General features: G+C 47.3%; 1 protein-coding gene across 2 annotated transcripts in view; it reads left to right on the top strand.

Annotated features, from left to right (window-relative positions):
* Window positions 1-11,634, top strand: part of KATNIP (katanin interacting protein) — a 225,682-nt gene that overhangs the window by 34,456 nt on the left and 179,592 nt on the right. The gene's annotated exons all lie outside the window — the stretch shown is intronic.

The raw sequence follows: 11,634 nt of genomic DNA, 5'->3' as shown, positions 1-11,634 counted from the left end.
TTTTTTTCCCCCCCCCCCCCCCCCCGTCCAGGTTCTTTGAGGACAACGATTTTGTTTTCCTTTTCCTTTCCTTCTGTTCCTCCTTGTTCTTTCCTTTCCACAAATACTTTAAAAGCTCCTTGCATGTGCCAGCAGCTGCCCCAGTGCTGGGAGATAAGCAGTGAGGAAGTCCTCCCGGACCCTGCCCCCTGCCCTCGCAGTCCTGGTGTCCTCCTGGGGAAGACCTTGCCAAATGGACAGAGAGCTTTGCAGAGAGTGGGAGGTGCTGCCGGGGTGAGGAGGCCCAGGGGCCTGGGGGTGGTCAGGAGAGGCCCTGGAAGAGGAGACTCTGGGCCAGATATGTGCACACTCAAGCAAGAGGGAAAGATCCCAGGCAGGGGAGACAGCACAAGGCATGACTGCTCTGAGAAACAGACTGCATGCTAGGGGCCCTTGAGAAGGGCTGGGGTGGGGAAGATGGAAGTAGGGTGTGGGGTGGAGGTGGTGGGGCCAGGTTCCATTTATCTCTTCGGTCTTTGGCCCTTAGCATATTGCCCAACCCACAGCGGAAGCTCAAGGAGTGTCTGTAGGATAAACATGGCGTGCACTCCCCTCCTTAGGGGGCAGCCCAGGCTGCTGGTGACAGATGCCCCCTGTCAGGAGGTTCATTCCCTTAGAAGGAAGAGTTTTTTGATGCACATCAGGCAGATGGAGACAGACTGGTAGAGGGAAAATTCCACCGTGGCTGCCTCTCTCTTTCCATCAGGCCTAGCAGCTAGCCCTATGGGATTGAGAGGCCATGACAGGTAAAGGCGGCCCTAAATCAGTTTCAGTAATAGCACAGACCCAGGAGCGCCCAAGCAGCGCCTATCCTGTCCTCCTTAATAGCCAGAAACTTGCAAAGTACGCTTGGCCTCTCCTGGGCTCCCCTGCACACAGGGAATGGGGCAGTTTCGGCCCTGCTGCAGGCAGGCATTCCCGAGAGCTTCTGACCCTTCTCAACTCAGGACCCCCTAAAACCTAAGTGAAGTGATGTCACTTCTGCCCCAAACCCTCTAGTAGCTCCCAGGCTGCCTCAGTGAAAGGCCGGGTTCCTGCTGTGGCCTGCCAGGCCCACCAGCCTCTAGCCACTGTCCTACCCGTCTCATCCACTCCCTGACCCTGTTCATTCTGCTCTAGCCACACAGGTCTCCCAGCTCTTCCCCAGGCTCCCACCACATGGCCTCTGCACTTCCCATTCCTACACATGAACCCCGGTTCCCTTTGTCCAGATACCTCTCAGGATTCACTCCTCTACTCATGGCTTGCTTCTGTCACCCCAAAGAAGACTTTCCTCATCCCCTACTGAAAACAGACCCTCCTCTCCTCCATCTCTTTCCCCTTCCTTCCTTCCCTTCCCCATAGCACTCATCACTAGCTGGCATAGCATATATTTTACTTAAATAAATTACCTTGGCCAGTTATGGCCTGACAGTCAAGGTGTTGGATCCCACATGGGCAGCCATGCGATCAAATCCCGGCCCCAGGTCCAAGTGCACGTGTGTTTCAAATCCTGACAGGATGGAGAAATGGAGAAGGGATTATGGTGTGACCATCCCCCCTGGGGGGGGTTCTCTCTCTCTCTCTCTAACTCTCTGATGAGCACCTTCTGGCAAATTTTTTTAAAAAAATCATCTGTCAGAATCAATAGATTATGGACTCCCACATCCTGGATGTTGCTGGACTCCCATGTAGTCGACTGTGGTTTGAGTCCCAGATCCAGCAGCTTAAAACTCATGCTGGGTGCATGTACACACGTGCCCAAAATCTTGAGAGGAGAATGGAGGAGAAGGGATTGCGGTGTGGCTATCCCCTCTGGGGTGTGATTTTTTGTTTTCTGTCTCTCTGTCTCTGTCTCTTGGCAAGCGTACACACCCTATAACAAAAATCTCTCTCGGGACCAGCAGTTGGCGTGATGGCTATGTTGCTGGACTCCCACATAGTCGACCGTGGTTTGAGTCCTGGACCGGGTGGCTTAAACTCATGCCGGGCGCATGTGCGTGCCCAAGATCCCAAGAGGAGAATGGAAGAGAAAGTATTGTGGCATGGCCATCTCCCCTGGCGGGTGATGATTTCTTGCTTTCTGTCTCTCTGTCTTTCTGGCGAGCACATGCCCTATAGCAAAAACTTCTAAAAAAAAAAGAAAAACTCTCTCTCTCTAAAAAAAATAATTTCTCCTGGAATGTGAACTCCATGGTACCAGAGACTCTCTTTTTAAAATTTTATTTATTTTATTATTATTTTAATCTGACCAGAGAGAGACATGGAGACAGAGAGAGAGAGAGAGAATGGGAAAGTGAGAAAGCAAGCCTCCAAGTCCAAGACTTAAACTGTGGTCGACCATGTGGGAGTCCATCGCCTCAACCACCACACTACCCCCTGGCCCCAAGCAGAGACTCTCCTGTGCTCACAGGTGTCTCTCAGTCAGTACCTGGCCGCTGAGCAGCAGGAAGTAAACACTGAATGAGCACATGGGTTTGTAAAATGAAGTCAGTGTGCCCCTCTCACCGGGTTACGTGGATGTGGGAGTTCTGGCACTGCCTCCAGTGTGTGGCTTGCACATCTCCACACCTCACAGGTGGCAGGTAAACATCTTCCATTTCAGCAGGTCTTATTTATATCTGTAGTTACCTTCTATAACAGTTACCTTCTGGCAGGTGATAGTGAAGTTCCATTTAAGGCATTAATATACAGTTGCCTTTTTAAAGTGAACTCATTCAAGAGTTCAATATATATATATATATATATATATATATACACACACATGTGCTAGGGGCCAGATGGTGGCAGAGTGGTAGCATACTCTCTGAAAGGCTGATCTCCATGGGAAGGTTCTGGGTTCATGTCTGGAGATCAACCTGAACATGCTAGGCACGCATGTGCCCATGATCTAGGACTAGTTAAAGCTAGGGATTGGTCATGACACAAAGACCTTGTTGGGGTGCCTCTGTCAGATATGTATTAAAAATTATTTTTAGGGACCAGCAGTTAGAGTAATGGCTATGTCACTGAACTCCCATGTAGTCGACTGCAGTTCGAGTCCCGGACCCGGTGGCTTAAACTCACACTGGGCATGTGTGCATGTGTGCCCAAGATCCTGAGAGGAGAATGGAGGAGAAGGGATTGTGGCGTGGCCATCCCCCCTGGGGGGTGATTTTTCACTTTCAATCTCTCTGTCTCTCTCTATCTCTCTGGCGAGTGCATGCGCTCTACAGCAAAAAAGAAAAAAAAAAACTCTCCAAAAAAAAAAAAAGGATAAAAAAATGATTTTTTAGAGAAGTATATAAGAGTAATATTTTCATGAAAATACAGCACACTGTGTTCTGGACTCCAGGAGGAAATCCTAGATTGCAGATCTGCATAGATGTTTATAAGCCCTGTAACAGTATGGACTCTCAAAGTATGAATTGGTGGCAATAAGTAGTGGAACATAGCAGTTAGAGTAGTAATACATGTAAGTCTAAGATGTTTGAAAATAACCTAAATTCTCCCTCTGATTGAGGCAGCAGGTAATATTTTGTTAGGATATAGACCCCAGGCCCTGCAAAAAATTGCCGAAGTGTTTTGTTTTGTTTTCTTCCACCTCTAGGGGGCAGTATCACCCATTGCTTTAGGTCTTTGTTGCTTGGCTTCTGTTTGCAATACAGTCACAGTGAATGCAGTCTTTGTTCTTTTTGGAGATTGAAAATATATCTGATATATTAGCATTTTTTAGAGAAGTATATTACAGTAATATTTTCATGAAAATACAGCACACTGTGTTCTGGACTCCAGGAGGAAATCCTAGATTGCAGATCTGCATAGATGTTTATAAGCCCTGTAACAGTATGGACTCTCAAAGTATGAATTGGTGGCAATAAGTAGTGGAACATAGCAGTTAGAGTAGTAATACATGTAAGTCTAAGATGTTTGAAAATAACCTAAATTCTCCCTCTGATTGAGGCAGCAGGTAATATTTTGTTAGGATATAGACCCCAGGCCCTGCAAAAAATTGCCGAAGTGTTTTGTTTTGTTTTCTTCCACCTCTAGGGGGCAGTATCACCCATTGCTTTAGGTCTTTGTTGCTTGGCTTCTGTTTGCAATACAGTCACAGTGAATGCAGTCTTTGTTCTTTTTGGAGATTGAAAATATATCTGATATATTAGCAAATGCAATAAAAAGTCAGCTCAGAATTACACTTTCTTCATTCAACCAGTATGTCCTATGGACTGGGAAACACAAAATCTCAGGGAGCACAGAGGAGTGGGCCCTAGGGATGGGTTTTGAAGGAAGAGTAGGAGTTTTGTACTGTAAGATGCATTTGTGTCACCTTGGGTAGATTTTTTCACAGAACACATGAAGATACTCATAACAATAAACCTATAAGTAAGAAGATCTCTTTAAAATTACTTCCTGGGGCAGCTTCGTGGCCTAGTGGTTAAGGAGCTGCACCCCACATGCTGACCATGGTTTTAACCTTGGCCCTGGTGCACTGGGTATGTGTAAGCCAAATCCTGACAGGATGGGGGAACAGAGGAGAAGGGATTGTGGCGTGACCACACCTCCTTGAGGGCTGTTTTCTCCCTCTCCCTCTTTGGTGAGAACACGTGTGTCCTCTGGCAATTAAAAAAAAAAAAAAAAACAACTTTTTCCTTTGTATAAACACAATGTCTTCTTTTTTGCCTAGTAGCTCTCAGCTCATATCAACTAATAATTCCAGGGGGAAGAGAGGGACTTTTCCAGAAGATCCTACTAATCCCTGAGTTGAGTCTGCTCTGTGACTTGGGTGAATGCAAGTGCTCTGTGAACTCTGCATTGGCCCCAGATGCAATGTTTTCAGATCCTCATTATTAATTAATTCTAAGTTACTGTTCTCTGCTGAGACCTGATGTCCGCAAGGTTAGGTCCCCAACATTCTCTAGCCCTCAAAACCAATGTTAGGCTCTCAGCTGCTCCTTAATGCAGCTCAGGCTGAGCTACTCACTAAATCAGCCATGTTTAGGAGAATTCCAATATTCTGGCCTCAGAGAGTCCCTGAAATATGGACTCTGGTGGGTGAGCATCTTTAAAGTAGAACTGATTCTTGGCCTTTCTTCCCAATGCCAAGGTGTTTTGTTTTTTTTTTTCTCTCCTTCTCTCAGAATTAGTAATATGACTCTTGATAAAATTCAACACTTTCTCTTCACTAGAGATAAAAGCGATACAGACCCCAAGGATGAAAAGGAGACTGTGATTTCGTATCTCATCCAAACTCTTTAGACCCTTAGCTGATGTGACTCGTACTTCCTCGGCACCCATCACTCTCTAGCCAGACCCAGCTCTGACCCCTTCATGAACAATTCATGCTTGTTCAGGCCCCCAAACCTTTGCACCTGCTGGACTCATTGCCTGGAATGCCCTTCCTTTTTTTGTTGCCCAGGTAACATTTCAACTTTCAAATCCTAGCTCTAAATGTCTCCCCATGTTTTCATTCACTCAACCAATATTTATCGAGGGCCCCCGCCGTGTGTTGTGAACCATTTTGAGGCCTGGAATGCACAATGAACAGAGCAGACAAAACTCTGCCCTCACAGCATTTTTCATTCCTAGTGTAAGAAAAGCCTAATAAATAAAGGGCAAATAAATACGGTAAATTAGGCTTTGAGTCAGTGGGAGGATGGGAGTGTGTGTATGTGTGTGCGCAGGGGGTGGGGGGTGCTCAGTTGGGAGGTGTAAATAGAGCTGTCAGGGCAGACCCCACTGTGGAGGGAAGATCTGGACCCAGACATTAAGGAAGGTGAAGCAGCTGGGTATTTTCCTGCCAGAATCACATTGCAGGTGGAAGGAATGGTGAGGCCAAGGCTCAGGGGTGGAGTGGGGTGGGTGTGGAGGATTCTGGCCAGAAGAGAAGGCACAGAGTGGTGGGAGGTGGTTCTGAGACAGGTGCTGAGACCGAGTGTGCAAAGAGGGCCTCATCCTTGACTCTGGGTGGGCCAGGAACTCACACTGGGCCCTGAGTAGGAGGAGTGACATGGTTCCACTTTGACCAGGCCTGGCTGCAGCCAGAAGTATGGATTACAGGGATAAAGGCAGCAGCAGGCCAGCTGTGTGGGCCAGTGTGGGAGGGGAGAGGGGTAGAAGTGGTCAGATCTGGGGTATGTGGCAATTTCACCCGGAGATGCTGGGTTAGATGTGGGGTAGGAGCAAGGCTTTGAAGGTGGACTCCAAGGTCGGAACCCAGCCTTGCCCTTGAGGGCCTCCCCAGTTCCCTCATCAGACCCTCGGCATTGCATTTTGTGCATTTGATGTCGATTTGTGTCCTTTTGTGAGCGCCAGGAGCCTTTGGTAACCTGGTAAAGGTATGGACTCTCTTCCCAGAAAAATACCTTGTGCTTTCAGTCGAGTGGGTCTTCCCAGAACCCCCAACAGGGAGCCCTGGGCAGTGTGTGGCTGCTTGACGGTTGCAGTTGCAGCTTACTGTTGCCAGTAGCAGGGAGTGCCGTTCACACTGCATACGTCATACTTGGGGGCCATGAAGGACGCCCCCAGCAGGGGTAGAAAAGAGCCTACTGAGGCAAGTTTGTAGGCAAATATGCACTGGGCCTGAGCTTGTTAAGCCCCGGTGGCATACTAAGGGGGCTGACCCCAGAGTAAGCCTTTGATAATGGTTTGCTGAAAAACAATGATGATAAACCTGGCATCTTACAGGATTCTCACCCCTTTTTTTCTTTTTTTAGAGGGTTTTGCTATAGGGTGCATACGCTCGCCAGACAGAGAGAGAGAGAGGCAGAGAGATAGAAAGCGAAAAATCAGCCCCCAGGGGGGATGGCCACACCGCAATCCCTTCTCCTCCATTCTTCTCTCAGGAACTTGGGCACGCATGCACGCACACATGCCCGGCGTGAGTTTAAGCCACCGGGTCCAAGATGCGAACTGCGGTCAACTACGTGGGAGTCCAGCGACATAGCCATTACGCTAACTGCTGGTCCCGACCCCTTTTTTTTCTTTTTTGATAGAGACTTTTTTTTTTTTTTTGCTATAGGGCTACCTGCACTAGTCAGACAGAAAGCAAGAAATCATCCCCCAGGGGAGATGGCCACACTATAATCCCTTCTCCTCCATTCTCCTCTCAGGATCTTGGGCATACAAACACACGCGCCTGGCATGAGCTTCAAGCCACCAGATCTGAGACTGGAACCATGGTCAACTATGTGAGAGTCCAATGGCATAACCATTATGCCATCTGCTGGCCCCCATATCTCCATTTTATAGACCAGGACATAAAGTCTCAGCAAAATGAGGCGTGACTATGAGGAGTTGGTGGTCAAAGCACACAAAATTACAGTTCTAGGGAACCAGCAGTTAGCGTAATGGCTATGTTGCTGGACTCCCACATAGTCGACTGCAGTTCACGTCCCAGACCTGGTGGCTTAAACTCACGCCGGGTGCGAGTTTCACTTTCTGTCTCTTTTTCCATCTTTCCAGTGAACATACATGCCCAATAGCAAAAGTCTCTCCAAAAATTTTTAAAAAGAAAAAGAAAAGCAATAATTATATGAGACATATGCTTCAAAACATCATGTTGTCCACAATAAGTACATTCTTTTTTTGGGCCTAGGGTGTATGCTATTGCTGCTGGAGAGACAGAAAGAGAGAAAAATAAATAACTCTTCAAAGGGACTGGCCATCATGCAATCCCTTCTCCTCTGTTCTCCCCTCAGGATTTTGGACATGCATACTCATGCCCAGTGTGTTTTTCAAGCCTCTGGATCTGGGAATTGAACTGTGGAGTTGGCCATGTAGGATCCAATGCCTTAACCACCATGCCACCTGCTGACTCAATGCATTCAATTTTACCTGTCAATTAAAAATATTAATAATAAGGGACCAGCAGTTAGCGTAATGGCTATGTCACTGGACTCCCACATAGTCGACTGCGGTTCGAGTCCCAGACCCGGTGGCTTAAACTCACGCCGGGCGCGTGTGCATGCGTGCCCAAGATCCTGAGAGGAGAATGGAGGAGAAGGGATTGCAGCGTGGCCATCCCCTCTGGGGGGTGATTTCTCACTTTCTGTCTCTCTATCTCTGTCTGTCTGGCGAGCGCATGTGCCCTATAGCAAAAAAAAAAAAAAAAAAAAACCTCTCCAAAAAAAAAAATTAATAATAATAGGTCCAGCCAGGGACACAGTTGTTAACGTGGCTGGATCCCACATGGCCAACTGCATGGATTAAGTCTCGGACCTGGCGGCTTGAAAAACATGCCAGGGGGCTGGCAGGTGGCGTGCTGGTTAAGGGCGCCAGACTCCCACATGGCCGACCACAGTTCGAGTCCCAGATCTGGCAGCTTGCTTTCTTACTTTCTCTCTCTCTTACTCTGTCCCTTTCTGGTCAAATTAAAATAAATAATAAATAAAGTTACATTAAAAAAATACTAATCATTTAAAAACAAAAGAGAGAGAAAAATATACCAGGCATGTGTACGTGCCCCAAATCTCTAAAGGATGGAGAAATGGAGGAGAAGGAATTACAACATGACTATCGCCCATAGGCGCTGCCTTTTCATTTTCCCTCTCTCTCTTTCTGTCTCTCCCTGGTGAGTGCATGCTGCTTTACAAATTTTAAATGATATCCTACAAGTGTTTCTAATGATAGTAATCATAAATAAATAAATAAATTTGAAGGAAGCAAAAGCGAAGGTCGTCATGCCAAGTGGAGGCAATGGCTGGGATCTGACCGAGGGGGGAGGACACAAAAGAGGGTTAGAATGGTGCCCGGCACGTACTAAGTGGTTGGTCAGCCATAGCAGTGATCACAGAGCTAGGCTCTGGGGAAACTGGGACTAGAACCCGGGACTCCAGGCTTCCCGTGAGGTATTCCTTCTTTCCTATGCCATGGTCTGCCCTCCAGGAATTTAGAATCCAGCTGGAATTTATAATCAATAGGAAGAACAAGGGAGAAAAGGATCCTAACTTATTTTCCCTTTTATCCTAGTTGATCCTTACAGCAGCCCTGCAAGGTAGACCTTATTAATATCCCCTTTTTACAGACAGGGAAACTGAGGCTCAGGGGAGGTAAATACCAGTTTAGGGCTCACCCCCAAGTCTCCCAATCCCCAGATAATTAGTGAGCAATATCTATATAGTTAAATGCTAACAGCTTAGCACTTAATTATATACTGTTTTGCACTGTATTGTATGTAATTTAATACTAATTGCAGGGTTTCAAAATGAACTGAACTGAGTGGGGGCGAGAATGGCAAGGAGAGGCTTCATGGAGACTCTGGGACTTTGGGGAGTCTGAGCGGAGGATGCAGGGGGGTGAGGGGGATTTCAGGTAAGGGAATGGATGGATCCAGTCATCAGGTCGGGCCCCCCCCCCCCCCGAGTGAGCACAGGGCGAGGTAGGGAGGGGCTAGGGTAGTGCTGTTTCAGTGACAGAGTTCTACAAATTGAGAATTCGGTGAGTGCCTGGTCCTGGGCTATGTCCTTTCTCTGTCATTGCCTCTAATTCAGATTTAACCCTCTGAGGACAAGAAAAGTCCAACCATCCAGGGACTGTCCTTGCTCTCAGTTTACAGATAGAGAAACACAGTTTTGTGGTTTGGATCCTGGACTAGACTCCAAAGCTCCTGTTCTTCCTAACTCAGGCTCAGAGACAGTCTGACAGGCAGTGGGATTATTCTAAATAGTGGGGAAGTAGGTTGACTAGTCCAGGGTCCTGTTACCCACAGTGTGGTCCCTGGGTATTACATCAGAACTCGTTAGAAATGCAGACAGTGGTGCGCTCTGTGGGGACCAGCAATTGGTGTAATGTCTTCGTTGCTGGACTCGCATGTATTTCACCGTGGTTCAAGTCTCAGACCCGGCGGCTTAAACTCACACCGGGCGCATGTGTGTGCGTGGCCAAGATCCCGAGAGGAGAATAGAGGAGAAGGGATTGCGGTGTGGCCATCTCCCCTGGGAGGTGATTTCTCTCTTTCTGTCTCTCTGTGTTTCTGGCGAGCGCATGCATCCTATAGCAAAAACTCTCCAAAAAAAAAAAAATTAAAAAATAAAAATAAAACAAACAAAAAATTTCCCACATTCTGCAAGGCTGACCCACATGGGAAAGTTCTGGGTTTGCACCAGAGACCACCCTTAGTACACGAGACGTGTGTGTGTCCATGATCAGGCCTGGCTGATGGGGGTGATTTACAGAGTGGGAGCCTTGTTGGGGATGTTGTCTCCGTCTTCTTCTCTCTCTGTCTTTTTTGCTTATGGAAGAAATAAAGTAAACTTTTAAAAAAAAAAGAAAGAAAGAAAGAAAGAAAGGCAGCCTTGGAGCCCTCCTGGTCCTACTGAATCAGAATCTGCATTTGCTGTGATTCACAGGTGATGTGTGTTCACATCAGCATTTGAGAAGCGTGGGGCTGCTGAGAAACGGGGCGGGATGGATGCCGGGTTATGCAGGTCCTTCTAATGACATCTTCCTGGTGGCGAAGAATAGATGCTTCCCTGGAGTGTTTGAAGTGAAAGTCCAGGGAGGCCCAGCACAAGCTAAGATCCTTTGAAGTCTCATACTTCATCTAAAAATGTCATTGAATGTCTCATTCCATACCATAATGTGTCAACGGTCATTTTACTATTTCCAAATGGTTATGTAAATTGCCACAGAGTAGAATACATGTTCCGGGAAGATGCACGGGATGGGTTTTCTTGTATCTTAAATGGGGTAATAATAACCACTTCAAGGACTGCTGTGAAGATCAAAGGAGAGCCGTGTACTTGGAAATGCTGCATAAACTGTTTGCATCCTACCTGTGTTGTTATTCTGGAAGGAACCAAGAATCCTCCCCGGACCCAGCATCCTGCAGACCCGCTCTCCTGAGGGCTGCGGACACGTGTGCTTTCCTGCACTCGGGATGAGGCAGGGCTCAGTCCCAGGAGAGGGCAGAACATCTGTGGGTATCTCAGGGAGCCAAGGAAAGAAGAGAATAGAGAAAGCTATTGCTAGTTTGTTTCTTATCATTTCATATCACCCTTTAAAAAAAAAAAAAAAGAACTATTATTTATTTTGACCAGTTTTGTTAGAGAGAGAGGGAAAGTGAGAAAACAAGCCACCAGGTCTGGAACTTGAACCATGGTCAACCATGTGGGAGTCCAGCGCCTTTAACCACCATGCCTCCTGCTGGTCCCACACCCTTTCTTTTTAAAAAGGTTTATTTACAGCAGATGGTGTAGTGGTTATATCACTGGATTCCCACTTGGCTGACTGCGGTTTGAGTCCTGCACCTGGTGACTTGAAAATCGTGCCGGGCGCATATGCATGCATCCCCAAGATCTCAGGAGGAGAATGGAAGAGAAGGAACTGTGGTGTGGCCATCCCCCCTGGGAGGTGATTTCTCACTTTCCACCTCACTGTCTCTGTCTCTCTCTCTCTCCAGTGAGCGCATGTGCCCTACAGCCAAAACCGCTTTCAAAAAAAAAAAAAAAAGGTCTATTTATTTACTTCTTACATGAGAGAGAGAAACAGAAAATGAGAAGGAGAGATAAGGAGAAAAACACGCAACAGGATCTTGAGACCGTGATCTTCCCCAGCGTCAGCCAGCGGGGGTCACAGGCATGGGTGTACATGCTGGGTGTGCACAGGGACGCCTCGGGTCCTGAACCCAGGACCTTC

The sequence above is a fragment of the Tupaia chinensis genome, unplaced genomic scaffold (genome assembly GCF_000334495.1).
Source record: "Tupaia chinensis unplaced genomic scaffold, TupChi_1.0 Scaffold000231_1, whole genome shotgun sequence".
Classification (NCBI taxonomy): domain Eukaryota; kingdom Metazoa; phylum Chordata; class Mammalia; order Scandentia; family Tupaiidae; genus Tupaia; species Tupaia belangeri.
This window is presented reverse-complemented; position numbering and strand designations above follow the sequence as displayed.